Here is a 6,050-nt window from a genome sequence, read left to right as displayed (position 1 = left end):
ACTTGAAAAATTCTGTTACCATCTGTTTTGATTTTGATTGGGGTTGCCCTGAATTTATAGAATAATCAGGAGAGAATTGAAATTTTTTCAAAAATGAGTCTTCCCACTCAAGAATATGTTTCTCAATTTTTTTCAAGTCATATATGGCCATAGATATGTTTTAATAGGTGGATTTATAAAGATTTACAAAGGGTTTACATGTTTCAAATTAATTTTGTTTTTCAAGTATATGGATATTCTGTAAGCAGAATCTCCCCACTTTATGTCTTTGATTGGTTACTGCTGATACATCTGAAAAGTAATGATTTCTGAATAGTTATCTTGCATCCAACTGCCTTATTGAACTTTTTTATTAGTTCTAATAGTGTTTCAGTTAATTGGCTTGGATTTTCTGAGTGAAGGAATGATGATTTTGTCTCTTTAAAATATTTATACTTCTTATTAATTCTCATTTCTTATTGCATAGGCTTGGAGCTCCAGATAAATATTGAACAAACAAAATGAAAATGGATGCTATTGTTTAATTCCTGATTTTAACGGGAATGTCTCTAATATTTCACCCTTAAGTGTGATTTTTACTATTGACCTCTCATAAATAGACTTTATCAAGTTAAGGAAATCTTTCTATTTTGGGTTTGGTATCAGTGTTCATTAAAAATGAGTATTCTCCCTTTATGTAGTGTACGGATGGATGAATAGAAAAATGGGGACAAAAACTAGATAATAAATAGGGTGGGATGGGGGGATGATTTGAGTGTTCTTTTTTACTTTTTTTTTATTCTTGTTCTGATTTTTTCTGATGTAAGGAAAATGTTCAGAGGTAGATTGTGGTGATGAATGCATAACTGTATGCTGGTACTGTGAACAGTTGATTGTACACCATGGATGACTGTATGGTATGTGAATATATTTCAATAAAACTGAATTTAATAAAAAAAAAAAGAGTGTTTACCGTGGATGATTTATGGTATGTGAATGTATCTCTATATTATTGCAGTGGGGAAAAAAATAGAGGGATAAAAGTGCTGGAGAAAAGGTGGAGAGAGGGATATAACTTTTCACTGTTGGTGGGAAGGTAGACTGGTGCAGCCTATCTGGAGGATAGTGTGGTGGTTCCACAAGAAGCTAAGTATGTAGGTGCCATAAGGTCCTACAACCTCATTATGGGGTATATTCTTGGAAGAACCTAGAGCAGGGACATGAATGGACATTTGCACACTGGTGTTTATGGCAGCAGTATTCATGATTTGCAATGAATGGAGTTGGCCTAAGGGTACATCGACTGACAACAGAATGGTGAACTATGGTGTATGCATACAATAGAATATTGGGCGACTGCAAAAAGAATGAAGTTGTGAGACATACAACTAGGTGAATGGATCTTGAGGATAGCATTTTGAGTGAAATGAACCAGAAACGAAAAGACAAACATTATAACACTCTGAGAATTGAATCTTAGAGCACGGGTTATCAGGGAATGTTTATTGTAAAGGTCCCTAAATTGTAAGCTCTTACAACAGTTACATCTATTCCTGAGTTGTAATGGTTCTCTCTAAATTTTGAGATGCTGAGCTCTTTGTGTATAAACTGGTCAGTCTCTGGAACTTTGGGTATCTGTTTGACACCTGAAACCCAGAGCTAGGGTTCAGCAGCTATGAATGTCAGTACTGCCTCATGGAGCAACTATTTAAAAAGCTGAAAAAGAGATCAGACTTCTAGTAGAGATATGAATAAAGCAGATCTGGTAGGACTAAAGCAAATCAGGCCAAAGGGTAAAGGGACAATATTGACTGTGTTTTAAAACCTCAACTTCTGTGTGAGACCAAGGGAAAAGATGCCTATTTGGTGCAGGATCTATATTTTATATAGCACACTAAATAATTTAACCTGTACAGTCAGTTTATTCAAACATGATAATTACATGGATCTTAGAATAGGAAGTGAGATCTGGTAGGTTTGTAAAGGTTAGTGTGAAACCCCAATACATCCCAAAGTAATTTGGGCAGGGAATAAAAATGTATTTCCAGGGCTCCCCTGAGGAACTAGGAAAAAATACAGAAATATTAAAGTTCCCCACCTGGGGAATTACTGATAATCTCACAAGCATTGAAGACTACCAATTTAGTAGGCCAAGTCCTCGATCTTGGGGCTCATCCTTATGAAGCTTGTTACTGCAGAAGAGAGATAAATCTACTTGTAATTGTGCCTAAGAGTCTCCCCCAGAGAACCTCTTTTGTTGCTCAGATGGGGCCATTCCCTCCCTAAGCCCACTTGGCAAGTAAACTCACTGCCCTCCCCGCTACGTGAGACATGGCTCCCAGGAGTGTAAATCTCCCTGGCAATGTGGTACATGACTCCTGGGGATGAGCCTGGACCCAGCATTGTGGGACTGAGAAAGTCTTCTTGACTAAAGGGGGAAACAAAATTAAACAAAATAAAGTTTCAGTGGCCGAGAGATTTAAGTGGAGTCAGGAGGGCATTCTGGAGGGTATTCTTATGTGCTATGTAGATATCCCTTTGTAGTTTTTAGTGTATTGGAATAGTGAGAAGGAAATACCTGAAACTGTCAAACTGCAACCCAGTAGCCTTGATTCTTGAAGATGGTTGTGTAACTTTATATATTATATGGTGTTACTGTGTGATTGTGAAACCCTTGTGGCTCACACTCCTTTTATCCAGTGTATGGACAATTGAGTAGAAAAATGGGGACAAAATTAATTGAAAAATAGGGTGGGATGGGGTGGATGGGATGTTTTAGGTGTTCTTTTTTACTTTTATTTTTATGTTTAGTTTTATTTTATTTTATTTTTGAGTAATGAAAATTTCAAGAATTGATTATGGTGATGAGGCACAACTATATGATGATACTATGAACAACTGATTGTACACTATAGATGATTGTATGGTATGCGAATATATCTCAATAAAATGGAATTTTAAAAAGTTAACAAAAATCTAAAAAATGAGTGTTTATGGGTCAAGAAAAAGGGAGGGATAAGAGGTTTGTGAGGATTTGGGTTTTATTTTTCATTCTTAGTTCTTTTCTGGAGTAATGAAATGTTCTAAAATTGATCATGGGGATATATTGACAGCTATATGATGATACTGTGAGCCACTGTATACTTCGGATGGTTTGTGTGGTGTGTAAATATATCTCAAAAAAATTGCAAAAAAAAGTACATATGGGACAACAAGAAAAAACAAGTGTTGAACTTTATTAAATGCTTTTTCAGTTTCTATTATATGAACTATGGTTTCTTCTTTAGTAGATGTAATTATGTACTGTTCCAGTTTGCTAAAGCTGCAAATACCTGAATTATGCAAAATACCTGAAATGGATTGGCTTTTATAAAGGGGATTTGTTACATTACAAGCTTACAGTTCTAAGGCCATAAACATGTCCAAACTGCAGCATCAACAAAAGATACCTTCAGTGAAGAAAGGCCAGTGGCATCCGGAACACCTCTGTGAGCTGGGAAGGCATGTGGCTGGCATCTGCTGGTCCTTTGCTCCCAGTTTCAAAATGGCTTTCTCCAAAATGTCTCTGGGCTTCTGTCTCTCTCTTAGCTTCTCTTTCTCAGCTCCTGTACATCTTGCTTGTTCTCCCAGGGCATTTCTCTCTAAGTAACCGGGGGTCCTCTCTTAGCTTCTCCAGGGCAAACACTGGACTTCATCTCTTAACTTATCATCTCCAAACACCTTTCTGTATCTCCAAGCATCCCCAAGTGTCTGTATTGGCTCTTAGCATCTCTCCAAAATGTCTCTCTCAGCTTCTCTGAGCTCCTTCTCTCCAAGAGCTCTGTTAAAGGAATCCGGTAAACTAATCAAGACCCACCCTGATTGGGTGGGGTCACATCTTCATGGAAACATTCAATCAAAAGTTTCCACCCAACAAGATTGGATTAAAATGGCATGGCTTTTCTGAGGTCCATAACAGTTTCAAACCAGCACAAGTACATTACCAGATTTCCTAATATACACCTTATATCATGCCACCTTATAGGTGGAGAAACTGAGGATCTCAGAGACTAAGTCACGTATCTAAGAGCACAAGCACCACAGTACAGCAGCAGAACTAGGATGTGAACTCATGGAGCCCACTACACAATCCAGGCTGGTCAGGACTCTGCTGTACTGCCCCTAAGGGTGAAGGGCAGTGTGGTTTTCTTTAGTTGTACCACCCTCATCAGGTTTTGATTTGCCAGCCTCTTAGAATGAATTGGGCATCTTTGACAACCTCTTCTATTACTTCTATGGTTATTAGTCTGTTTGGGGATTTTACCTCTTCTTAAATCAATTTTAGCACTTTACATTTTGCTAGAAAATTGTCCATTTCATTTAGATTTTTTATTTTAGCTATATAAAACTTTTCCTTGTAATTCATAATTTTTAAATTCTCTATGAGTATATCCTCTTTCTCCATTCTAATGATGTTTTATTTATGTTTTCTTTTTTTCTTGACATATTCAACATGTTTATTTCATTGTCTTTGCAAGATGTTAGTTTTATTCATCAAGTTTAGTTTTATTTGTTCGCTACTGCATTAATTTCTACTTTTTAATTTCCTTATGCACACGTACACACACATATTTGTTATTGTTTTATTTTGTTGTTCTTTCCTAGCTCCTTGAATTGAATGATTAGATTTTAGACATTCTTATTTTTTAATAAAAGCATTTATTTAGGCTATGACTGATCATCTGAGAACCACTTTGGCCATACCTTTTAGATTTTGATGTATATCAAATAAACATTATATTATACGTTCCTAAGTGGATTGCAGTTTCAATTTTGGTTCTCTTTTTTACCGTGTAATAATATAGAAGGATGCTTTAAAATTTTTCCTCCTTTTTTGCTTGTTTTATTGCAGTGTACTCAGATAAAGTACCCTTTAAAATTTCTTTTTTAGAACTTGTTGAGATCTCCTTTGTGGCACATGGTCCATAGATATTTGAAAAGAATATGTACTTTATGTTTGTTGGCTATATATTATGGTATATAGAGTATATAGAGTCTTATTTATCTCAACTCCTAAAAACGAAATGGTTTGCTTTTTCCTTCTATCACTGCTTTCGACCATGCTTTGTAAAATCTCCATTTCTTGTCCCTTAACTAGCTCTTGGGCATTCTTTAACTTCCTAGTCACTTTTAGTTACTTACAGTTTTAGTTGGAGAAACCCTAGTTCCATATGATCATGTACCCTCCCTCTCCTAGCACCAGCTACTTCTGGGACTGTCTACTTGGACAGGGGGCCTTGGTCCGATCCCAGGCAGGAGAGGAAAGGAACAAGGTTCCATTCACCGTGGCCCTTGCTCGGCTGCTGCTGCTTCTCTGGCAGCGCTCACTGCCATTGATGCCCTCCGTACAGCAGGTGGCTCCCATGGGGACACATGAATTCTTTGAAGGGTTCTGCTGTGCTTCCCCTTTTTTAGGGTAGGGCTACAGGCAAGAAGCACCAGCCCAGCAACTTATTGTCATGTCCATTTGACCCTAAGGAACATTCCTACATTCTTACTGTGCCACAAGATAGGGGTACAGGTGGCTCCCTGGGCATCCCCCTCAGTCTTCCCTTGTGTGCCCAGAGTGGTGAGGGCACAGGAGCATCCACCACATCTGCATTCTTCCATTTTTGTGGCTGATTCAGACCAAGATTCTCCTTTTCTCCAAATCACTTCTAAAGCCCATCACTTCAAACTCCTTGAAATTCCATAACATAGAAGTAAGAAAGGATTATCTAAACAGTGGCTTCAGGAAAATAGTAAATTAGAAAAAAAAGAAGTTATGTACACATTTTAAACCTTTCATCAATTATTTTAATTTAATGAGGTAACTTTAAGAACCAACTTATAAAAAACACTAGTATAATACAGAATCAAGTATCTGTCAGATCTCTGGAAGAATGTTTTTTCAGCATTGAAAAAAATGGACTACTTGAATAAACTATAAAACCATGCACAAATAAAGAAGAATGAGATAAGAAAAACTATTTTTGTGATGCATGATTCAAGAAAGATGAATATTCATAATCTATAAAGAACTAATAATTTAT

Source organism: Choloepus didactylus, chromosome 18 (assembly GCF_015220235.1).
Source record: "Choloepus didactylus isolate mChoDid1 chromosome 18, mChoDid1.pri, whole genome shotgun sequence".
Lineage (NCBI taxonomy): Eukaryota > Metazoa > Chordata > Mammalia > Pilosa > Megalonychidae > Choloepus > Choloepus didactylus.
Note: the sequence above shows the minus strand (reverse complement) of the source record.